We start from the raw sequence: 26,918 nt of genomic DNA on the forward strand, positions 1-26,918 counted from the left end.
AGAAATGGCCAATAAGAACATGAAAAGTTTCACAACAATTTTAGCCATTAAAAACAACTCAATCTGAGCTGGGGAGATAGCTCAGCAGTCTAAGCGCCTGCCTGGCAAGTGCAAGGGCCTGGGTTTGATCCCCTGTATCACGTGCTGTGCTTGCCCCATGCAGTGTCAGCCACTGAAACCCAGACTGGTGGCACATGCCTGTAATCCCAGCACTGGAGAGGCTGAGACAGGAGGATCACTACAAGTCTGAGTCAAGTAGTGAGACCCTGTACTGAAGAAATAATTTTTTTTTAAATCCACAAATTAAAAAAGTATAATAAGAATCATTTTTATACCTCACAGGATGGCTATAAAAATACATTGCTAAAACAGAAAATATCAATTAGTAATTAAATATAGCTTATAAATTGCCATATATTGCTCTCAGAAATGTATAAAATGTATAAAGAAGTGTTTGTTGTTAATTTCAGTGAAGGTAAACACTATGTGCTATAACATGAGTTTAAGATTAGTAATATCTACAAGAATGGAAATTAGAATAGGGGAATTGGAGGAGTGGGGCGGGACAGGGAGTTTTGAAAAAGAAACAAGCTGTAATGTATACCTATACCACTCCCCAAGATGAGATTGTGAACTGCATGTACTCCATACGTGTGCCACACAGCTAATAAAAAGTCAGCCTCAGACTTGCCACATAACTCCATCTTCCATTCAGAGGCTCACACTTGAAATGACAGAAAAGAAGCCCTACCTATGCTTGCAGCCATGTTTTGGTAACATTGTACACAACATCCAATGGAAAAAAAACAGTGCAGGTTTGCCCATCAACAGATGGAGAGGAACAATGTGGTACATAATCCACTAAAGGAATATTATGACCACAAAACGAAGCTCTTATAATGTTACGAGATGAACGCACTTTATGCTAAGTGAACTAAGTCAAGGGGAAAGGACAAACGCTGTATGAGCTTACCTGCAGAAGTATCTACTGCAGGCAAAGATATACAGACAGAAAGTCAGTTAGAAGTTCCAGCAGGCTGGATGAAGGAGGGCTTGAGGAGTGATTCAATGGCTAGAATGTGTGCTGCAACAAAGAGTGGTGGAAATCCAGCGGTGATGGCTGCACAACATCATACAGGTAAATAGTATCACTTATAACACTTCCCTTCACATTCACGATAACACTGGATAGGACATTCTTAGGTACCCTTGCCCAACTAATGAATGAGCTCAGTGCTGCTTTGGTTTGCATTTCTCCAATCATTTGATGAGAGGGTTTTTTTGTTTTTTATTTTTGTATCAGGAGTGAAGCTCACAAACTCACCCTTGTCAGGCAGACCCTACGCTGCAGAGCTATATCCTTGGCCCAAGAAAAGATATGTGTGTGTTTGTGTTGGCGGGGGTGGGGGGTGCCACGGCTTGAGCCCAGAACCTTGTGCACACTACACAAGCACTCTCCCACTAAGCTATGTCCCCAGCCCAAGAGCAATGCTTTTATATTTATTGATGGTATAGATTTCCTTGTTTGTGCAATGTTTAATTTATGTACTTTGTCTGTTTTATATTTGCTTTATTTTCTTAGCTTATAGGAATTCTTGAAAGATTATAAGCATAAAACTTGCATCTCTCATAATTTTATTTTTTATTTTTACTTTTATTTTGTATTTTAGGGAAGGGCCTGTAGGGTGTTCATGGTCTCACTACTAGATCGGACTCGTAGTGATCTGCCTGTTTACAGCCTCCCAAGAGTTGGGATTACAGGTGTGCGCCACCATGCCCAGTCTCAATTGCAGTCTCAGCACACCCAGGGGGCGGGGCTGGCATGACAGGCCTGGGGATTGAACCCCTGGCCGCTGCGCCTGCTTGCAGGTGCTTTAATCAGCTGAGCTATTTGGCTAGCCCCTCTCATATATTTTATAATGTCTTGCACCCACTGGTCTTTGAAATACAAAATTTTAAATGCCAAAAGTCATGCCTTATGAATCATGGGCAGAAATTTAGACCATTTTTAATAGTAGAATCAGAGAAAGGAACGAAGGTAATAAATGGTAGGGGATATATTGCTGTGGATACGGATGTGTGTATGCACTTATTTGCAGAGTTTTGGTACAGCAAGGAAACAAGATGCTTGTGACACCGGCAGCCAAGGGCCCTCATTGTATGGGCTTTAAGAGAGGGGACTTTTCACTGGAAGCAAATCATTTTTGTGCTCCAAGCTGTCCTTCAGTTTGGTCAGTGACACCGTGTTCTAAACTCCACCTTTACTGTGTCTTCCACTCCTTCCAAGCATTCTGCCTTCCTTCATAGTTCATTGAGAAACCCGAGTGCTTGAACTGAGTCTACTTAGGATGCAAATAAACATTGCATCCTGTGCAGTGCACGCTGCGCTCTCCTGAGGGCCAGTTCCCCCATCCCTGAGGTCTGCTCCCTCCGCGAGAAGCAGGATGCTCACGGAGGCATGTTCCGTGAAACTGTTATGCCGACATACAGGTCCTACTTCCAATCTAGTCACTAACACCTCAGTCATTGAATAATTTGCAACCTATTGCCAGAGTTATCAGTCACTAAGTAAGTGATTTTGTATAATCAGATCACACATACTTTTATTTTTGATTAGTATCCATTGTGCTTGTGTTCTGTAAAGAGCACTGTGCTTATTCTTTTTATTTCAAATAAAAAGAATTTTTTATTTTTTGGCAAGTGCAAGGGCCTGAGTTCAATTCCCACTGTGCTATGCTTCCTCCAATCAGGAAATAAAGGAATTATCTATAATAAGTAATCCACCCAAAGTAGAGAGTGAAACAGATTAACAACAACAAAAAAAAAAAAAAAAAAAAAAAAAAAAACCTCTTTACTGAAGGTGAAATTCAAAGGTAATGAATGTTGAGATTTAGGATGAATCTGTTATGTCAACTGAAATAAATCAAACACAAAGGTTAGATATTACACAGTGTCTCTCATATGAAGAACCCAAAGTCTACATAATTTAAAGAGAAAAATAACAAAAAAATGACATGTAACAGAAAGACAGACTTTTGAAGATGACAAGGTGACACAGGGCCTAAAGATGTAAGAGAGAGGGTAGGGGATGAAAAGGATGAAGTTGTGACACGTACTTGTGCTAATGCCTCAAGTTGAATATATTTGTAAAGTATCATGAACATTTATTAGTTAAAGAAAATTTTAAAAACACAATTAAGATAATGACAAGGCTTCTTTTTTCCTAAAGGAAGTGAGAAAAATTGTCTTATGCTTTTAAAAATCAAATAAAGGGCACAGCAGTCTAGGCACTTGCCTAGAAAGCACAAGGACCTAGATTTGATCCCCAGAACCACATGCAGTGCCTGCCACGGAAACTGGGTATGGTGGTGCATGCTTGCAATCCCAGCTTTGGGGAGGATAAAATTCAGGAGGATCACTACGAGTCTGAGCTTAGTGAGAATCTGCACCAAATACATACAAAAGTAAAATAAATTTGCAATGGTACCTCAATTCATAAACACTTTTTCTTGAAAAAAAAATTTAGTTCACCAACAAAAGTGTTTGACAAAATTTTGAGGTTTTTTGTGAGCTCCGTATTGGGCAACAAACGCAAATGTGGACATCTTTCCCAACATCATGAAATAAATTAAGTCTGTGAACTGAGGAGCCACTGTATTTGCATCTGCCCTCAGGTCTAAGATTGGGAACTCATTTGTCAAATTATCAATTTTAATCAGTTACTCAATCAATCAAAACTTGTTGAGATTATAGACTCCTAGAATTCTACTTATTCTCGCATACTAACATACTATATAAATTTGGAAATTGTCTGGTCTACAAATTATTTCAAAACTTTCTTCCCAATTTTTCTAATGTTTGAAGCTATAATGAGACACTGTAATAATAACAGAGCCAAGAGTAAAACCAGAAGCTAAAAAATAAAAGAACAATTTCTACAAAGGACTTTCCACTTTTTATGTTTGGAAAGATAAAGTGAAAATATTATTTTATTTTCTTAAATTAATCTTACATTCTTGTTTTAACATAAAAGTGCTAAACATTTTACATAAAATATCTAAGGTAGTAACACCATTTTCCACTGGCTTGTATGTATAATATTAATAGTCATAACTTTAGAACATTATTCATAAAATCATTGCATTAGAATTATATCATAATATAAAACAAATTATTTCTGAAGAAAAAAATACGAAATGCAAGGTTTTTCCTTTGGTATAAATGAAAGACAGGAGAGAGATGAGAGCAGCCTTTATTGCTCAGTGTGGGAGGGAGGGCTGCTCAAAGAGAAGCAAGCGACCTCTGAGCTGAGACAAAGAAAGCCTGGGTTTTCATTAGCTCAGGCTGGGGTGCAGCCGGGTGGTGGGCAGAGCGACATCCCAGAAGTGACTGGGACTAGCAGAGTGAGGTGTCAGGAGCTGACTGGGAGGATACTGGTGTGTGTGAGAAAGGATGAGGAAGTCCCCCTTTGGAGGGGACAACAAAGGGAAAGTGGGCCATGTGCTATATTTCTTGAGCTCCTGCCATACTGAGTCACCACCATGATGACCAGGTAGATTTTCGTATAGGCAGAAACCCATCTTAAACATTACAGATTATAATTAGAGGGGCCGGGGAGATAGCTCAGTAGAATAAGTGCTTGCCTGGCAAGTGCAAGGGCCTGAGTTCAGTTCCTGGTTCTGAAAAAAAAAAAAAAAAGATTATAATTAGATTAAGAAAAACGTTTGTATTTGTATACATTAGTATGTGTTCACATATTAGTGTACAACAGTAAGCAATTTTAGAAGACACAACATGGCAATTTATAGAGTAAACATCTAATCCTTATAAGTTTACCTTGATTTAATTTGTATGCTATCCATTATTCACCATATTTTAAGTCTAATATGTGATAAGACACCTTCCTTTATTATACCGTTTAAAGTCAACAAACCCTCATTCAGCTAAAAATACTTTACTGGACAAATAGGCCCACAAAGAAGTTAATATTTCAATACCTTTTTTGTAGGCAGCGGAGTTAGATAGAACTATCATAGACAATCAGATAGGGCTGGGCTCTGAAAGGAGCCCGTATGGAAGACGAGCTACCTAGCAGCTCTGGGAGAGATAGTTATGCAGTGGGCCAGACCTCAAGATCAACAAGTAGAGCCACATACAGCCCTAGGAATAGACAGAGGGGTTGGTATTCTAAATGGGTATCAGTCACCTTCAAAAAGCCAGAAAAAGTCACTTACACATCCCCTGCAGTAAGAGCCCCGGTTCTGTATTCATGCCAGCTTGCTATCATGACTTGTGTCACCATTTGATTCTGATTTAATCAATTCTACCTGAGCGACTGTGCTTGTAATCTTACTGGGTGACCATAGTTTCATCCTACCTTGATATAGGGGACTGAAACTCCCAACCTAAAAGATATCTGGGCGGAGTTCATGCTCTTTGAAACCAAAGAATGAATTTTAGGGACAATGGAGGTAAAGGGCAGAATATATTTATTGTGAAAAAGAAAACTTCTGTCCGAGAGAGGGACAGAATGGGGACCAGAGCGGCTTGCCCAGGAAGCTGTCTCTTCCAGGACATTTTATAGAGTAAAGCCATGTGATGAGGGGTGAGTCTAAGGTGGCAAACATGGGAACTCACATAGCTGGGCATGAGGTGGGACAAAACTATGGTCAACCAATAAGGTTCCAAGCACAATTGCTCAGGTAAAGTTGGTTAAATTGGAATCAAATGGGGAAGCGAGTCACACAGGGAGCAGGCATGAACATGGAACAGGGTCTCTTCCTGTTGGGGGTTAGGTCAGTGACTCTTTCTGGCTCTTTCAAGGTGATTGACACCTATTTAGAATATCAATCTCTGATTCTCATTCCTAAGGAGGTATGTGGCTGGATTTGTTTACTCTTTTTGTCTTGAAGTCTGGCCCACAACAGTTCTTTCTCTTTCAAGTTGTAAAGTCACCCTGTCTTCCATATTGTCTCCTTGAGGCCTGGCCTTTCTGACTGGCTATGATATTTGTATCTAATTCAGCTGCCTACAACAACCTCATGCCCACCTAGCGTGTTCCCGGAATATTTCTCCCCTTACGACTGCCTCACTTTGCGGTTTTCCTCTATAACTCTCCCTAGAAAGCACAGGTACCTTGGCACATACTCAGGCTCCCTTCTGTTCCTCTCTACAACAGGAGCTTCCTTTCCCCCAACAAATAGCTTCTGCTCTTAACCTCCATTGTCCCTAAACTTCATTCTTTGGTTTTAGAGAACTCTGCCCAGGTGTCTTCAGGTTGGAAGTTTGTTTTCCAAGTTTGTTTTCCCTGTATCACTTTACTCTTCCTATGTTTTTGGTAGAAATAATAAATTTAGTTTTATTTCCACACTGGTAAATTTTATCCTTTTTTTTCTTTTAGCTAATAACTAAATAGTGAAAGAAAAGTACAGGAAATATTTTAAAATAAAAATATAATATTAATGTTTAAATTAATCTAGAATAATATAAACATTTTCCTCTGCTGATTAGTTTGTTGTGTATTGATAACAACTGATGGATCTATGCCCATGCGGTGGACCCCAGGTTATCGTCACTCCCTTTGTCACAGGGAGTCAGCGCTGTGCGGGGATCCAAGACAGTGCCGCCCCCAGACTGACTTCCATCTTCCTGCCCCTGGTTAACCACAAATTTCTTATTTCGTTTTTCATGCCCACGCCAAGTCTTCCTCAGCTGTAGTTACCACACCAAGCCATCCATGTAGACTCAAGTGCAACCGGACAAAAATCCCACACCCGGCTTGCTAACTCAAGAGGCTTCTATCATATCCTCAGCCCTCCCTTGCCAAGCGATAAAGGGTTCCCTGAGTTTTATCCCACTTCTCTTTCATGCAGAGGAAAAATACTTATAATAATGACAACGTACGTGCCCAAAAAAGTGTTTTAGCTAGTTCAATATAATATTAAAAGCTAAACATGATGCATGGTTCAACAACCATAGGCAACATTATTAACATATTGTGGGTTGTTTTTTTTTTAAATCTTCTTTTTAAAATTTCTTTCTACTACCAAATACTTGGTCTCTTCTCACGTGACAAGTGTATAATGTTCTTTGCTTTGAGTCTGGTTGAGAAAGCAGTAGTCATACTTAGTTCCTGACTTGCTCCAGAGCAAGCTTTCTGGGAAGAACAAGGAGCTCAATGGCCTTTTCTGAAATCAAACAGTACTACTTTCACTTAGGCATTTCAATGGGTGGAACACATCATAGTCTTGCACAGATTCAAAGAAAAGATTGCAAAACCCCACCTCTAAGTAAAGAACAGTCAGAGAACTTTTGTTTATATAGGGCTGATATAGGGGAGAGAAACTCCCAAGCTGAAAGATACTTGGGACCTGTTGTAGGCAGCTGAGTTTGACAGAAATATTACAGGCAGTTAGACAGAGCTAAGCCCCAAAAAGACAATACAGAAGACAAGATCTCTTGCAACTGTGGGAGACACAGACACTCCTGCTAGAGGCCAGACCTCAAGACAAAAGGAGAGTAAACAAATGAAGCTGATAGGTTCTGGCTTGAGTATAAACTGTTAAAATATTACGACCCTGATTCAACATGGCTAAATCCCCAAAACAACAGCTTATCTTCCCATAGGCCACCTCTTCAGTCCTGAATACAACTTCCTTTTACTTTTTCCATGCCACAAGGGAGACTCCAATCAGCTCCTTCCATGTCTCTTAACCCATTCCTCACACTCTGCCCTCAGCAAGTCCATGTAACCCCAGTCCCCTCTGCCTCAGGTCAGAAGGTGCCCCTCTCTCCCTGAGTCCCCTTAGTGACCTCGGAGGCAATGAAAGCCCTCCCCCACTTTTTCCTTTTATGTCTGCTTCTCTGCTGTACTAAAACGCTCACATTTTGGTCGTGTGAATCAGGCAAGCTGTGTGGGTCCTGGGGGTCAAAAACCAGTTCTGAGCCCCTGTCTATGGGTCAATCTCCCCTCTTTGGGGATCTGCCTATTTGCTGCTACTTGCCTGCATCCAACAGCGATCTACCTCATTTCTCACAGGTGAGCCATTTCTCAGTTCTCAGGGTTTCTTGACTCAGTTTCTCAGTCTCAGTCTTAGAAATCATGGACCCATGTCAGGAAGTCCACTGCGTCCTTTGGAAGATGCCCTCACTTTCCTTGGGCAGGGCTTCTGCCCGCAGGCCCTTAGGCAGGGCACTTCTCCTCCCTCCATGTCCCCCCATGAAGCTGGGAAGCAAGTGTAGGGCCCCTACCCTTCATACTCTGGAGAGTAGAAGCTCTTAGTGTGTGAAACTCTTGGCTCCCCTCAAATTCAACGGTCACTATGGGAAATATTCCTTGGTGCCCTCTAAAAGACACAACACTGGGGTGCCTAGTCCATAATCTTGGTTTCCTTGGCCTCCAGGGGATAGTAAAACCCAAAAGGTCAATCTTTTAATGTCATGGCAACCAATGGCCTCAACAGGGAATTCTTGACTCCTTAAAATTTCTACAGTGGCAGATGGCCAGAATCCCTTAAAACCCTGTATTGTTCTCAGGACATGCCCTCACCCCTTCAAACATATGGAGTGACCTGAATACTTTGGCTCCTCGCACACTGCTGACCTCCGTTGTTCGACCCTCCTCAGGATGTTCCTCCTCCCGCTTTCACCCCTCCCCACACCAGCAACCCGCTGGGGTCCTCTTTTCTCTGTCAGCTCAGTTGCACCGCCCTGTGGTGCTGCTGCTGTAACTTCCGGCTCCTCTCCTTCCGGTCCCCCTTCTTCCTTCTCCTGGTCCTGCTGCACCCTCTCCTGCCAACCTGCACCTACAGTCTTTGTCTCTTAGTCCTTCAAGCTTCTCATTTTGGGACAAAGCACAACCTGGTAACAGCTAATGAAGCATTCTTCCCCGGGTGGGCATGCCCAGCGCTGCTGCTGCCCTTGGCTGTCCCGCTGTCCCAGCCAAGCTGGCTACTCCCGCTCCCTGGCCCACCTCGGTAGGTGGCCCCCTTTTTCACCACAAGAAGAATTCTGAGTCTGTGGCTTCCACACCCTTGCCCAGCCTGAGCCTCAATCAGGGAAAAAAGGATCTCTTATTTCCAGTTCATTCTCTGTCAGTTGGCCCCAGATATCTGCTGCAAGCTTCAAAAGCCGGAGGAACCTGCAGGAATAAATTTATAACTGCCAATGTAGGAAAAAAGCCTGTTAGACTTTTGATGCCAATTCACCTTTGTCCACAGCTACCCAGCTGATGGCTGTCTTACAAACTAGAGAACTCAGGGGCCAGGGAGATAGCTCAGTAGAATAAATACTTACCTGGCAAGCGCAAGAGCCTGAGTTCAATCCCTGGTTTGAAAGAGAGAGAGAGAGAGAGAGAGAGAGAGAGAGAGAGAGAGAGAGAGAGAGAGAGAGAGAGAGAGAGAGAGAGAGAGAGAACCTAGAGAATGCTCACTGTTTTCCAAAGGCTCAAGCAAAAGACAGTCTCCAAGATCTGTCAGTTCCTGTGTGCACGGTAAGTTACTGGGACATGCGAAGCCATTTTGTTCAAAATAATACCCAATGTCCACAAAAGCTAAAAAGGGATTAAACCCTACATTCCTAGATTGGTTACTGCTAATATTATGGAGTATTAAATGTATTCATACGTTTCAAATATACAGTATTGTACAATATAGAACTGATGGTGACATTTTCTTTCAGATTTGAACATATGCTTTTCTCTTATGTTCCAGGTGTTTGTAACCAGAAGTTCATGTCAAGCCAGCATGAGGTCATCAGTTAAATGATCATTTTCTAACAGAAACATGTGATGTGTATGCTGCACACGTACCATTACTTTTAGAGATGCTGAGCCACAATGGAGACTTCATCATGACGTATGTGCTATACTACCAGTGTTGATTCAAATCTTCTTTGCAAAACTATATAACTGTTGACTTTTAATATTCTTCAGAGATTTACTACTAGAATATCCAGTAGTTTGGTAAGAAGTAACAGTTCTCTAGTTACACCTTATATTTCTTTTCTTTCTTTCTTTTTTTTCTGGTGGAACTGGGGATTGAACTCAGGCCTTTGTGCTTGCCAGGGAAGCACTTATTCCACTGAGCCATCTCCCTGGACCCTACACCTTATATTTTAAGGTACTTAATACTTAGATAAAATTTTAATAAGTGTTGTGCTCCCACTACAATGTAATCATTTTCTTCTAGATGTTCAACAACTGAAATTTAGAGACCAAAAATAAGAAAGATAGATGGGCTAAGAGGATAACCAATATTTTCATCCTAGAGAAACACTATACTTGATCTCAACTTATGTCCTGAGATTAATTGGTCTTAATAGATAGCAAATACTTAATTTTAATTAACACATCTCACTTCAACTTGATCTTAAACATCCAGCAGAAAAGTATAGCCGTAAGATACATAAAACTACGTACAGTCTTCCTGAACCATGGTTGACAGGTCTCAGAAAGATTTCCCACAAAGCCAATTATCAAAAGCTCTGCAAATTTACTCAGTGTCCTGATTTTTTTTTAAAAAAGAAAAAAACCCTGCTGAGTTTCTTTCTCACCTTGTTAACTCTCACTTTGTTTCCCCATCTGCTCCTGACATTCATGCCAAGATTAAAAAGACAGATCTCGGTCCTCAAGCCCCACATCAAGCCTTGCTTCATCTGACTTTCTGTGTCTTCAATAATAGAGACAAAAATTAACCGTACACAAGTGCCAGGTTTTGGCTGCAGCACTCAGGGCTCCCATCAAAGCAGGACCTAGGCAAGGCGATGTTAAACCTAAACAAAATGCTGCCATCTGAGGTCCTTTTGAACCTTGTTTCAAGCACAGTGAAGAAGGACACTGGACATGAGCCAGCCCCAACAAGCTGTCACCACTGAAACCTTGTCCCATCTGCAATCACAAGGGTTACTGGAAATGTGACCGTGCTGTCCACCACAGAGCAGGTAAGTCAACCAATTCCCTGCCTCCCCAGGAGGACTCGCTACAGCTGGATCCACTGATAGTTGTCCTACTCAGTCTCACTTCTGAAAAGGATTGATGGGGCTTGGAACCCATGCCCCCACCAAGGTATCTTTGTCTTGCGGGACATGTCAGGTAAGACACTCTATTCTTGTTGACACAGGGACAACACATGGTGTTCTTCCTGAGTCTTTGGGTCACTCTACTAGATCTACAGTCTCCATAGTGTGAGTTGATGACTCCTTTAGACAGGAACCATTCTCTGCCGACTCTAGACACTATTTTTCATTCATAATTTCTTTGTGATCCCAATCTGCCTCACACCTGTCACAGGAAGAGATCGCCTCCAAAAGTCCCACTTCTCTTTCACCTTTCTCGCCACAGTGCTCATCCTACAAACATAACCTCAGTGCATCACTAGCTCCTTCTTCCCTCTTCCCTTTTCCCTTGTCCACCCCATACTCTGGGACACTTCCAGTACCTACTCATGCCACCCATGTTACCCCGGTACTAATTTGCCTCAGGGATCACCCAGCCTTTCCCTGCATTCATCAACATCAGTGGCCTCTAAACACCAATGGAGACTGAAGCCTGTAATTCACTGTCTCCTTACCAGTGGTTTTCTTAGAACTGTGCACTTGCCGTACAACATGCCCATTCTTCCTATACTTAAGCATAGTAGCTCCTTCATTTTGTTCAAGATCTCAAGGTTAACAACAATACAGTCACACCTCTTCTGACACACAGTTCATAGATGGTAGCTCAAAAACACAAACACTCAAAAAAGCACAAGATATACCATAGTCAGTAGATGTAGAGTCAGAGGCAAATGTGCTTTTAAAGGCCCACTTCACCAAACTTATCCTACAGTTGTATCTGCCTTATCCGCAGCTCCTTCCCTTGGCTCTAATTAGACTCAGGGCACTTCTGAGGACACCCACTTTCCTGAGCCTGTTGAATCTCATATTGGCTAGCACACAAATGCCAAGAACTGAGAAAGTGACATTCTTCCCCTTTGCCTTGGTCATGGTGGAATGACACATTCAGCTCATGAGCCCCCTTGCTACTTCCCCTTCATGGTTCTCTAATTATAATGACATGTCTACTTATAGCCTGCTGCCTTTTAAAACTTTGTTCAAGGTTTCTTCAATCTCAGATGCAAGCCTTCAATTAAGGATGAACTTCTCATCCAGGCTGAAACACCTGGCACTAGCTTCTATATGGGTGGGGACTGTCATTCTGTCAACCCTCCCCACCCCTGAAATGATGCCCCAGTTCAGCAGGAAGCAGTTTAAGAGAGTCATTGCTCCTATGACAACTGAAAGATGGGAATGATAAGTTCTACCCTGAGTACAAACTGTTAAATTATTATGGTCCTGATTCAACATAGCTAAATTCCCAAAACAGCAGCTTATCTTCCCAGAGACCACCTCCTCTTTTGCCCCCACTGCACCCCTGAATACAACTTCCTTTTACCTTTCCCACACCACAAGGGAGACCCCAATCAGCTCCTTCCATGTCAGTGAACTGCTCCTTAAACTCTGCCCTTAACAAAAGTCCATATAACCCTAGCTCCCCTTTTGCTCAGGTCAGAGGATCCCCCTATCTGTCTGAGGTCCTCTCTGTATCCTCTATGACAATAAAGACCCTCTGCCTTTATTCCTTCTACTTCTGTTTCTCTGCTATGCCAGAAAACCCTCACAGCAGCCACCTCCCCAGGGACAAACATCAGGGATTGATATTCTTTTTTTTTTACAGAGCTGGGGATTGAACTCAGGTCCTTGTGCTTGCCAGGCATGCACTTATTCAACTGAGCTATCTCCCCAGCCCCCTAGGGATTGATATTCTAAGTGGTTGTCAACCACCTTAAGAAGCCTCAAAGGGTCATTACTCTAAGCCTCTACAGGAAAGTCCCTATTCTGTACCTCATCCCAGGTGTCCTTCGGATTGGGAGTTTCATTCCCCCACATCAGGACAAGTTTGTGCTCTCTAATATTCAAAGAATGAATTCTCGGAACAGTGGAGGTTAAGAGCATAAGTTATTTATTGGGGGAAAGAAAGCTTCTGTCCTAGAGAAGGATGGAAGGGAACTCAAGTGAGTTTCCAAGGAACTTATGTTTTCTAGAGATGTTTATAGAGCAAGTTGAGGCTCTGTAAACCATCTCAAGAGGTGAGGTGTTGAAACCTCCAGGTGAGGCTGGTCTAAGATGGGAAATGTGGGACCTTGCTAGGTGGACATGAGGTTCAACCTGGCTTGAGGTCTTTGTTCTGGTTCGTTACTGTTCTGACTCATTTCCTCCCACCATTACAGATATGTGTTTGTCTTTTTATTTATACCCTGTGTTGCCCTGGAAGTGATAGGTTGGGATTTGCTTGCTAGTTTCAACTTTCTTAGAGATTACAAAGATAAACTCCTCTGGACTGCAACAGGACTGGCAAATTACTGAATACTTGCTTTGTACCAAATAATAGGAAGACATATCTATGTGTTATTTCATGTAAGACATTTGAAAATATTATGAGAAAGCCATACTATGGGATATTCTGCTACACCATGAATTGTCTTTGTAAATGAGAATATTTATATTGATATTAGTCATTTTTAATGTCGGCATTTATTCAGAAAAATGTTTGTGGGGATGATCATAAAATTATAAATGATATCTTGAGGAGCTGGGATTGGAGTGAGGGAGGCCATTTTAATGTTTCAATAGACCTCTGATCCATAGAATACAGAACCATTGCTTCTTAGGGATACAATAAATTAATACAATATTTTTTGAGGAAGAGAATTGGGCCAGAAGAAAAATGAGAATATGAAACATAGATCTAGCAGCCTAGTTAGCAAGATTTACAAGACTTTTAATCCAGTGTAATAAATGCTATGGAAACCTGAAGAAAGAAATGTCTGCGTCAGATTGTGCTCACGGGGTTCTGAGATGCTGTGCAGTTCTGTGACAAGCCAACTAGACAAATGTGTAGTAAAAGCTCCCACACACATTGGAACCTTCTCAGGCTGAGACACTGGGAAGGAGACAAGTTCATGAGTAAGACAGCTGACAAGGTCCAGTTTTATAGAAACAGCTCACCACTGATGCTGAGAGACTTTCAGGTAAAGTCACTAGGTAGACCTATTCTGGAAGGGCTTTGTGTTTGTGATAGGATATATCTTGAGAACATTATTATCTCTGCTTTTAGCTACAACATTTTGCCCTTACCTGCTTAGCTGTAGTGCATATCTGCTCTGTGGTCTTCGGCCCAAGAGAATTCTGAGAAAAGCTAAGGTGAGCTGAGAATCACCTATCTTTTACTTTGTTTGAACAAACTGGTGTGAAAATTTAGTGGGTTATTCTAGAGAAAAATTGTATTCTGTGGACAAAAGTACACTTTTATATCTCTGAACTCCAGGCAAAATATCCTATATGGTCAGAGAGTGAACAAGAGATGCAGAGTGTGGCCAGAGAGCAGAATGGCCACGTTCACACCCTCATTCCAGTGGTGAGGCTGGAGAGAAGGAAATGCTTCAGCTTTTGTCATGATTTTTCTGTTCACGCTGCCCTTTATCTTTCCAAATGACAAAGCTTAAATGACAGTCTGACCCCTCCCAACACACACACACAACTCTCTCATTCTGATGAAATTACACTAATCCCCTCTGTACCCATGATTTCTGCCTCCTTGGATTTAACCAACTGCAGATAAAAAAGTACTCTTACAATCGTCTTTACCAAAAAACAGGGTCTTTTTGGGTCAGTACTTTCTAGGCAATATTGGATGCAACTATTTACAAAGTACTTCCATTCACACTAGGTGGTCAGTAGGTTAGTGATGATTTGAGAATACAGGAGGATGTGTGTAGACTATTAAAGACATACCATCACACTAATTTATATAAGAGACTTAAGCACCTGTAGGCTTTGGTACACACAAGGGGCCCCAGAGCCCACCCGCATGAACACAGGGTGATGGCTGTATGATAAATGTTCCTTTCCACTTCCAAAATTGCTCTGGATTGGGCAGTGCATTTGTATATACAGTAGTCCCAATTACTCTGTCTCTGTCTCTGTCTCTGTCGCTGTCTCTGTCACTGTCTCTCTCTCTCTCTGTCTCTCTGTCTCTGTCTCTGTCTCTCTCTGTCTGTATCTATTCTTCTCTCTTTGTCTTCTAGTGTTCCTTTTTGATTTTTCTCATTTTTAAAACAATTTTGAGCTTTGAAAATAGATATGCAATAACATATAGAGATAAATATATACAGTGCAAAAAAAGAAAGAAAGAAAGAAAGCCCCTCCTCATGTTGAAGACTGATCTGCGACTCCACAGCCCCAGCCCCACCTCTCCAGCCTTCCCATTCTGAAGCATATATTAAGTCAAATAATATTGTAATTACATATGTTTAATGCATATTAATTCACCTTATTCCTAATATTTTTTGAGTACAATAGCTGACTGTCATGCTGTATATAATGACGGTACCTCACTGTTTTCTTTACCTGGAAAAATTCACTTTCGAGGTGATCACAACACATTCTGGGCCCCTGGAATAAAGACAGTGCTTTATGTTTCAAGCAGTGGTTTGCTGTTATTTGGAAAAAATATACCCCAGCATGTATATAAGGATGTTTTAGCCGAAGTTAGTACTTCTTTGTTCCTAAGGGATCCTCCTGCAGGGAATAGCTCACAGCACACATTTCAGGTCAAGAGACAAATATTGGATCAACAGAAAGATAACCTGTATCATGACAGTGCTATATACATATTTAAGTGGTACACTTTCACATCATTTGCTGAAACTTTTAAACAAAAAATAAAGCTTATTCTAAGAAGCTATTTAAATTAGTGCCTTTGTTTTACCCATGAGAAAATAGGGACTTAGAAAATTCAGATGACTTGTCAAAGACGTACCACAAGCAAAAAAGCCTCAATAACACTTCCATTTTGGGTGACAAATTGCATACCAAATTTTCAATAAAAATAGCCATATTTGAGTTCTACCCAGGATTTGATATACTCTCTCACAATTTCATTAAAATATTCCATGTTTTTAAAAATCTTTCTCAGGAAGGGCTGCAAGGTCAGCCAACATTTTGGCCCTAGCCTTTCAAGGTCAGTGAAGACTCGGGACACAGGAGAACCTGTACTGTAGCAACATGTAACTCAGTTGTGCTCCAAATTTTCTGATCAAGATTATGGAGCCACAGAGAAATGTGTTTGATGATGTAAAGTGGGCCTGGGGAGAGTCATATGGAGAGAAAAAACATTTTCTCAAGCTTTCACAGAGAGCAAATTGGTCAAGCAATGGCCATGACTCATCCACATGTCAGACACTGACAAAAGGATGTACAAAAGGCAGTACAGGGCTACAGGATAAAAACTAAGAGTACTTGACTGACCTTATCAGATACAAAAGTTACATTTGTTGGTATATAGGTCTTGCTATATCTTAGTCTTAACCATCCAGCAGAAAAGTATAAAAACGAGGTACATAAAGTAAATCCATATTAATATGATGAGCTGTAAAAGGCTCAAATCAATAACTTCTGAGGACAACCCACTAATATTATAGACTGCTAGACAGTGTTAGATTGTTTAGTTAAATTCAAACACCTATAGTATTTAGATGCCAATAGAATATTCACCTCTGAAGGGACAAAAAAATAAAAATTAAAATAAAATTTCAAAAAAGATACAAAGGAAAGATCATTTTGTATTTATATATACAAAATAGTTAGGATAAATTTACAACTACTTTCCCTTAACTCAATGAGAAGAAAGAGGTGTACTAAGAGTGTTTGGACAGAATATCCTGTCTGCTTCTTATATTATGGATAACCACTAAGAAGATAACAATGTACAGTGCATTGACTATCAAAACTGTCTTATTAATCAGCTGTGAAACTGTCTCATTCATATTTATTTCTCAATAAAAAATAAATATATATAAAAATAAAACATAAAAAAATTTCTCAATTATGGGACTACAGAGGAAAGTGATCAATGATGTAGAGTGTGCCTAAGGAGAGTCACATGGAGAGAAAATATTCTCTCAGGCTTTCACAGAGAGCAAATTGGTCAAGCAATGGCTGTGACTCATCCACATGGCTGACACTGACAAAGGATGTACAAACTGCAGTACAGGGTTTCATGATAAATCCTGAGCGGATTTGACTGACCTTGTCAGATACCAAAGTTGCATTTCTTGCTATATAGGTCTTGCTTTATCTTGGTCTTAACCATCCACCAGAAAAGTATAAAAACAAGGTATAAAAAGTAAAGCTATATTAATATGCTGAGCTGTGAGAGGCTCAAGTCAACAACTTCTGACATTGCCAGTCCTACGGATAACCCACTACTATTATGGACTACTGGACTATATTGGATTATTTTGCTCAATTCATTCACCTACAATATTTATTTAATTTATTTATTTATGCGGAATTGGGGATTGAACTCAGGCCCTTGCACTAGCCAGGGAAGTGCTTATTGCACTGAGCCATCTCCTTGGCCCCACCTACAATATTTAAATGTCAATGGAATACCCATCTCTGACAAAACTAAGTAAAAAAAGGGGATATAAATGACCATTTTGTATCTGTATATACAAAATAGTTAGGATAGATATACAGCTACTTTCTCTCAATTCAATAAGAAGAAAGGTTTGTACTAAAACTGTTTGGACAGGATATCATGTCTGCATCTTGTACTATGAATGACTACTATGAAGACAAAAATATGCATGTATTAATTATTGTAACAGTCCTACTAACCTGTTTTGAAACTATCTCATTACTATTTGTTTCTATTTATTAAAATTAATAAAAATAAGTTTAAAAAATCTTTCTCCCCCTAGTCATTTACCAGTTTATTACTGTGCATGCCCCTGAATCACCTGCCATTCTCTGGCCCTCTGGCCCTGTGCCTGGAGGACCTTGGGTCTCAGTTCTGTCCTAACCTTTCCAAAGGAGTGGAAAGCAATCAAGTTTGTGTACCAAGCCGGGGACTTCCTTCTTTTGTTCTTTCAAACATTCTTACATAGGAGCAAAATGACAAGATCCCAGTTGTACCTTTCACAATAAATAGCACAAGTGCCTGTGATCTGAGATTCACTCTTTGTCTCACAGCCTCTACCACTTTCCCCTAAGAGGCTCAATCCTGGGGATTCTTCCCCTTTAGTGCAGGATGGTGAACCTGAGGCACAAGTGCTGCAGCAAGTTGTTTGAATTATTGAAAACTCTGAATACATTAATAGGTTCCTTTTCCTATAGCAAAATGCCTCTTCCTAGTGGCTCGTAAGTCAGTTTAAAGCAGGCCTCAGGAGGCTCCCTCTAACCCTGGGTGCACTCTTATTAACATTGACTCAAAAAGAACAGGAAAGCTGTCTTCAGGTGGCTCCACCAACCATTCTGTGGGGGATAGTCTTTATACAAGTGTCTCACAATTCCCTCCTGGTGCAAAATACCCTTGACCATGTGAAGGAAGAAACCAAGAACAAGAGCTAGAGGTGGGGTTGGCTCCTCTGGGGCTAAAGGTTTGCTGCTAAGCCCTCCATGGAGCCTCACAGCAGTGTGAGTCCACAGCCCAGGACCCCATCAGCCTCCCCAGTTTGCACTGACAGCACGTGTGCCCAAGAAATTACAAAGAGCGAAGTGGGGAAGAGAAAATTCCAGGGCAAGTAGTTAAATATCTCTCCATAGAATACTCAGCACAGTGGATTTAAGAAACTGTGCAAAGTACAGAAATGAGCCACTGCTGGAACAGTTAGGATCTGCCCACTGATTTCTGCTCACCCTTCTCTTTTTCCTCACTCATTTAAAAACTAAAATCATAATAATTTAATTATTAGCTAATTGTGAGACTTGGCATGTAGTAAACACTTAACATTATAAATTTTAAAATCTTGGCTGGGGAGATAACTTGGTATTCTAAGTGCCTGCCTGGAAAGTGCAAGGACCCGGGTCCGATGCCCGGTACTGCATGCCATGAAGGCCCCACGTCGAGCCTGCCACCAAGACCTGCACACCTGTAATCCCAGTGCTGGGGAAGCTGAGACAGGAGGATCACTGAGTCTGAATTGCATAGCAAGACCCAATACCAAAATAAATAAATGAACATTAAAATAAAATCTACCTGAACTTTGCTAATGTCTATAAATGTAATTTTCACCTTCTATGTTTGAACAAATTTCTTTAAAACTTTACATAACTTTAGCTCTTAAATAAAAACAATACTTTTCAATGTAGAAATCTACTATACATCTTTAAAACCACAGAAGATCATGCTGTACAAAGATAACTGACTTGAATAATCTTGATGTGTGGCTGTTTTTTGCTTCATTTTGCTGTGTTTTTTACTTTTTGCTTCATTTCTTTGTTGTTGTTATTGTTGGTGTTTGTTTTGCACTGGGCTATTGATCAGAGATTGAAATGAAGAAAGGAAACCTGTTCCCTAAAGCTGGTTTTGGTGACCACAGGGAGTATCAAGTCCAAAAGCTGAAAGGCCAAGGCCACCAGACAGTGACTTCTTCCTACCTGAAGATCCACCAGCTAACATTCTGCTTTTTAGAATTCATAAAGACAAAACCAGATTTTTTTGACGCTTAGAGCTTCTATTATCTGAGTTTGTCTTATAAAAAAGAAAACAAAATTATGCATATAAAATAAAACTCAAAAGTGAATATTAGAATGAGGAAAATTGAAATAGATTTTGAAAAGTTAAAAAACATAAACATAAAAGTACAAACAAATATTTTTATTAATAACTCCTTCAAACATTTCTCTAGAGTGATGCTTTCTTTCCTACTTTTTGGCTGCATGAGTTTGAGTGTAAAAGTTACATTACTATACTATTTTGTGTAAAGACAACAGGAAGACTATTCAATTTTCTAGCATAGTTGCTAGAAAATTTTTATTAACAATAATTGAGAGAAAACATTTTTTGCTCTATGTCTCCTAACTAACACTTTAATGTCAAATTTTAAGATGGTCATTTCCTTTACATGCTTTAAGATTTAGAAAATTTTCCAGAGACTGTTTTTTTAAGTATGTATATTTCAAGACCAGTTTTTTTCTGCATTGCACATTCAACTCTAGGGTCTGCTACTGTTGATCATGTGTATACAATGATAAGCTCCTGACTCAGGTAAGGACATTCCTATGACATGGAGTCAGTTCACTGACAGATGACAAAAAGCCAATGGTACACAAAAGCAATGTGTGACTACAGAGCCTTCTGTGGCAGAGACCAAACCACATTGGGTGCACAAGACTAAACTCAATCTCAATGTAGCCTCCAGTTCAACTTCCTCTTAGCTAGATCTGAGATCCAGAAAACACCTGCCTTCAATCCTGTTGCCATCTAGTAAATTTCCCATGAGGAAAGTTGCAGAGAGCTGGGTAAAGAGAGGTCTGTCTTGCCAAGGAGATAGCTCAATGGCTTAAGAGCCTGCCTGGCAAGTACAAGGTCCCGAGTTTGATCCCTGGTACTGCAAAAAGTCCAAAGAAAAAGCAAGATAGGTCTGTCTCAGTTGACACAAAGCACTTCACAACTACAAATGAGTCAAAGATCTCTCTTCGCAGGTATTTCTAGGGTCCTTACAAGGACTGGCAAGAGCGTGGTCAGGGATAGCAGGAGGCCTCAAGCCTTGTGCTTCTTTCTTTTGTAAATGCTTTTCTGCTTTGAGAGTTGCGTTATGATTCATTAAAAGCTACACCCTTGAAAGTCTTCTCCCCAAGCTGATATTTTTCATGGATTTGGGCAGAGCGATGTGGCTGTTGGCCTCCACCAAGTTTCACGAATGGATCTCTTGCCAAATCAAAATTATTTCAGTACTTAAATAAACTGAGTTAATAAATTTAGTAATGATTTAAATTATGGTCATTTATATCATAAATGCAGAGAATGACAATAAGCAGTTAACTCACCTCTGGTGAGGTTTTCTTGTTTATATAACATTTTAAAGTTTTCAGAGTGTGTTTCATTGTGCATTTCCATGAAGGCCGATGATGACTTTCAATAATGAGAAAAGTCCAGACAACTCATGTAAATATGGATTACTGGAAAGACCCGTCAACTCACTTATTTACATGGAATAAAACCTGCATTTACCTACAGTCTCATGAGTCAGTGTGCACACCCTCACGTAAATGCACCTCAGTCTGCACACGCAAGCTAGCTGTAGAACAAAATGAATGAGATGATTTGAACAAGATTAGAAGAACATCATCTAATTTATGTTGGTACTTAAAATTAGGAATCATTTCGCTACATCATCGATTTAGAGAACTATTTGATGACCCAGTTTCCTAGGATAAAGTTCAAAAAGTTCTTGGACTAGTGAGAAAAAAAAGAGTAAAAAAAAAAAAGGCTAGTCACAAAAACACATGTATCTTAGTGATGGATTGTCATAGAAATAAGCTTAAATAGTAAGAAAATGTATATGTCTGAGTACTGTTATACTAAAAACTATTATAAACTTCCACTTCAAATTAAATATAACAGTAACGAAAATGAAAATATTTATGTGTATATATCATAAATCATTCTCATTTTTAAGTGACAGTCAATAATGTGTTAGTTAAATGAGATAAATGATTATATTAACTGAGCCTGCCTTATAATAAATATAAAATAATGCATACAAAATCAGATACAAATGGAGTCTTGGTTAGAATGAGAAAAATTATATTGCAAAATAGACAACTAATATGCTAAATCAAAAAAGTCAGAATTTGACTTTAGCTTTAACTAAGGGAACAATGAATCAGCTTTTATATTGCTTGTTGAACAGACTATTGATTGATGTTAAATTAAATTAACTTTAATTTAATTAAGTTAATTCAATTAATTATTACAATATCCTGACTTGAAAGTACAAACAATGATTCCTTTGTCTACAAACAATGGAAAAATAACCTTTTGGTTTACTCTTTTTGTAGTAGTATTAATATTCTTAGTAGGAAGGTAGGTGATGTTTTCCCATAAGCTATCTATTTTCAGAATAGGTGTAACTGTTTTGAGACTTATGAAACAAAAATCACATTTTTAAATAGCTACTTGTCTCAGTTACTTTTCTCTCATTGCTGGGACAAAATACTTGACACCCAGAATTTAGGAAAGGAAGCTTTGTGTGGCTCACAGTTTGTGAAGGTTTTAGTCCATAACCAGCTGGCTCCAAGGCAAAGGGCACGAGACAGAGCGCAGTCACTCACGACAGCAGAAAACAGCAAGAGCAAGAGGGAGGAGCAGTGGTGGAGAGCAAGCCTCTCTTTCTTCCTTATATTGCATCCCAGCAATGCTCTCCCAGGTAGGATAATCCCAGCAGCACTCACACTCATAATCCCAGCATTGGATTATGAGTTAATCATAACTCTAGAACCCTGCCCCATGCCTACGTGAGGCTTTGGGGGATATTTAGACACAAACCGTAATACTACTGATCACATTATAATTCTAAAAAAATAATCTCAAGACATAGAGAAACATCTACATGTGTGTAACGGTAATAGTAATGATTTTGAGATACTTTTAACTCTTTGCTGCATCTCACACAAAAATGAAGACTGTTCTCAGCAATCAGATTTGACATTCCAGAAAATGTCAACATCACTCTGAAAGGATATAGTTATTGTGAAGGGCTCCAGAGGAACCCTGTGGAGGGACGTCAGCCACATCAAGGTAGAGCTCAGTCTCCTTGGGAAGAAAAAGAAGAGGCTCCGAGTTGACAAATGGTGGGGAAACAGAAAAGAGCTGGTGACTGCACAATCTGTAGCCATGTACAGAACACGACCAACGGGTCACTCTGGGCTTCTGTGTATGCTCTCTTCCCGACCAGCGTTGTTATTCAGGAGAATGGAGCTCTTGTCCAAATATACAATTATACAGGTGAAAAATACATTCACCAAGTTCGTATGAGGGCAGGTGTTGCTTGCTCAGTATCTCAAGCCCAGAAAGATGAGCTAATCTTAAAGGAAATGACAATGAGATTGTTTCAAATTCAGCTGCTTTGATTCAACAAGACACAACATTCGAAAAGGAGGATATCAGAAAATATTTGGATGGTGTCTATGTTTCTGAAAAGGAAACAGTTCAGCCACCAGATGAGTAAGATCCAAGAGCTATGCAGCCAAGGAGACAAGCTTCCGGATTGTAAAGCCAATCCATGATATTTTAATGAAACAATAAAAGATCTTTGTTGAAAAAAATTGTTTTTTCAAAATGTTTTTTGAAGTTTGGATGGTATATATGTATAAATACATACACACTTCAATTGGGAAGAAAGTAATTAAAAAAGTGCTTTTATTCCGAGAAAAATGTCTGGCTTCCTTTCATCATGTTGAACATGATTTTAATATTGTAAAACTCTCTGAAATGTGCTATGTGAAAAGCCTGATTAAAAAAATACTCAAAATAGCTAAAGCATTTTGCAACTCAGGTTACTTACCCTAAGCCCACTTTCTGGAAGGAATGGAAGGATATATAGGTGGAATAATTCAGTAAGTTCCTAAACACAAGTGTTTTAAAAGACCAGACATAAAGGACTTCTTGTACCCAAATACCAAAGCCTACAGAAAAGCAACAGAATATTTGTAAGCAAAAACACTTTCACCATGGTTCTGGTTGTGCACATAAGGTACTCATCTCCTTCAGTGTTCAGTCCTGTACACATGGCTGACTTCTCTTCCCTTTCTGTTATCAAGTTCTCATTTGATCATCCTGACTGATCCTCAGTGTCATTTTGGAGGAGAAACTTGGTAGTGGGAGGGAGATCACTCAAGAGGAAAGAGTTTCTCTGTGATCCAAGGTCTTAGCTGTGCAGCTCAGCTGGAAGAAATCTACCAGCTTGTACCAGGTCCCATAAAAGCAAGTCTGGTGCAAAGGATTAGCTGAAAACCCACGATGGCAGGTGGCAGAGGAGCACCCATGTCACCTCCAGGTCTACTCCCTGGAGGAGAGGACAGAAGGGTTAGCTCGGTAATGGCACAGCCAGAGGCACTGCTTGGGAGAGGCACATGCTTTAGACAAAGAAGACTTTAGACCAATATTTTCTACACATCTCACATTCTTCCTTCAAACTACTTCTACCAATTTGTAGAACACAGCCTGACCAGCCAATTTCAACACCACCCCAAAAGACGACAGCCACCACTTTTGGTGAATGTGCTCAGGGGAAGTAATTGTTCATTCTGCTCACTTTTAACTTGGTAGAAGCAAAGTTTGGCTAAACAGATCACTTCCTCCATTATATTGCAAATTTTTTGTTCACTACTTACATTATTAGAAAGGAATTCTTTGCTTCCTGCTTATTTGTCAACTCTTCTAAGTTCTTTTGAACTGAGCTGATATTCCAAGAGTACCGTTTGTACCTTAAAAAAATTTATCAAGAAGGTAGATCTGTGTTAAATGTCAGAGAAGCAAACACACACACACACACACACACACACACACACACACACGGCAGGAAATGTCCGGATGTGATGTGCAGGTTTATGCCACTGACAGTGATAGTGGTTCTCAGGCCACAGAGCTACCTCAGAACACAGTGTGTTGTGTACAGTGAATATCTGCAATGTCCTGCTGAGCAAGCATACTGTACTAAAGCAATTCCAAATAAAAAAGCAGTATTGTTTTGTATTTTAGAGCAGGATCTACAGGGTGTTCAGGCTCTCACTACCAAATTGGACTTGTAGCGATTCTCCTGTTTACAGCCTCCCAAGAGCTGGGATTACAGGCCCGCCACCACATCCAGTCTTACTCGATGTCTCATCGCATCCCAGGGGTGGGGTCAGCACGGCAGGCGAGGGGATTGAACCCCTGGCCCCTGTGGCTGCTTGCAGGCACTTTAATCTGCTGAGCTATTTGGCCAGTCCAAAGAGCAGTTTTACCATCAGAAGACTAATAGTAGGAAAAACAGTAAGGAATTGTCGTTTATTTCAGGGCTATTGCCAAAAACGTTTTAGTTTTACTGCCCAGCATAGAGTACAATTAAGCTTACATGTGTATGTCATCCCAAGCTAACATTTACACAAAATGTGGCAACTGGGGGCCTATCTTTGTGGAACTATGACATGACCACATGGATGGTATTTAAAATGCTGGTGACTGTATTACTTTTAAGAAGCGAAAAATGAAGAGACACTAACCATAGACTCTGCTTTCACTTTTGAAGGCAAATCTATGTAATAGACTGAATTGTTATACTGAGTTACTCTTCAAGATGTTTTTACAAATCTTCTTAAACTTTGAAGTGAGTGTAATGTCACCATAAACTTTGCCCTATATATCTGACTGATTAGAGACATCTTTTTACGGTGGAAGAAAGTTGATATAGCAGAAATACTACAGGGAAAATCTCTTGTGCTATTTCCTAATTTTCTCTGTTATAAATGACCACAAAATATTGACACGTAAGTTTTTCCCCATTTAGAATTATGCTACCAATTGGGTTGGAATAGATGGCTCTTATCAGATTGAAGTAGAGGCCTTCTATTCCAATTTTCTGTAGGACTTTGAACATGAATGCGTGTTGGACTTCATCAAAAGCCTTTTCTGCATCAGTTGAGATGATCATGTGGTTTCTGGGTTTGGCTCTATCGATATAGTGTATTGCATTTATAGATTTGTGTATATTGAACCATCCTTGCATCCCTGGGATGAATCCTACCTGGTCATGGTGCATAATCTTCTTGATGATTTGCTGTATTCTATGTGCTAGGATTTTATTGAGGATTTTTGCATCTATGTTCATGAGGGGGATTGGCCTGTAGTTCTCTTTTTCAGTTGTGTCATGTTAATTATTGAAACTGTCCTATTAATCAGTTTTGAAACTGTGCCATTGCTATTTGTTTCTCAATAAAATTAATAAAAATATAAATATATAACCATAAACTAAAAGTTCTAGAAAATATCTACAAGTGATAATAGGGGCATGTCTTCATTTAAAGTTTTATTTGTAATTTACAATCAAGCAACTAGAATGAAATTGTATCTTGATGCTAAACATCTATCTACACATTAGCTGTGCTTTTAAAATACAATAGAATTTTATATATTTAATTACAAGATCAAAGAAATAAATTTTTGAGTTGATTTAAAATTATTAGTCAATAGATACATAATCATGGACATAAATGTGGCAGGGAATAGAATTCACTTTATGTAAATGTTTTTAAAATTTTAGTAATATAAATACTGAAGCCTAAATTAAAAAATTATTTTCATTTAAGATATATTGTTCTGTTATTATAATACTTTTGTTCTTTGCACTTTGTATTTATTGTGCTTAAGGTGAAGTATAAATTTTGTTCCATTTATATTTCAAGTGGTTACATTACTGGTTTGGGGAAAGTAATATTATCATGCATATATAAAAAGAAAACTAGAATTTGCTTGTCCATTACAAAAAAATCACATAAGAAAAAACACATGCATGCACAAACCTCTGTCACATACACAAGCAGTCTACATTTAATCCAAATGAAAATTTTAGGTTTAGAAATCTAAGTTTTCATAATTAAAAATCAATAGGAATTGATTTCAACAGTCCGTATTATATTTCCAAAGGGCAGAATCAATACAATGCTTTTAAGTACATATTTTACCATATATACACACATACACAATACACTTATAGCCTTGAAAGACTAAAATGTTCTACCTCATTCACTAGTTTATAGATGTCCTGATCATAAATATGCTCAGTGGATTTTGCATGCAGAAAAACATGTTTCCTAGTGTGTTGGTATTCTGCACGTGGACACTTTCAGAAACAAAACTCAATTTATACAATTCCCCTCTGAACTGAGAGAAAAGATTTAGCAATATCTGAATGTAATTCAAGGAAAGATTGCATTCCTTCTGCTTCACTTGTAAGTAGGCTTTCTTATGAACTTCTGAAGTTTATAACTAAACTTTTTGACTCTTTAGGACTTCTTTTTTCCAATATATACTTAATACGTAACAAGTTGTATTT

The 26,918-nt window shown here is 39.5% G+C and overlaps 1 pseudogene; it reads left to right on the forward strand.

Annotated features, from left to right (window-relative positions):
* Positions 1–963: 963 nt before the first annotated feature.
* LOC101576287 overlaps positions 964–26,918 on the forward strand; it is a 30,472-nt pseudogene continuing 4,517 nt past the window's right edge.

The sequence above is a fragment of the Octodon degus genome, unplaced genomic scaffold, assembly GCF_000260255.1.
Source record: "Octodon degus isolate 3935 unplaced genomic scaffold, OctDeg1.0 scaffold00135, whole genome shotgun sequence".
Taxonomy (NCBI): domain Eukaryota; kingdom Metazoa; phylum Chordata; class Mammalia; order Rodentia; family Octodontidae; genus Octodon; species Octodon degus.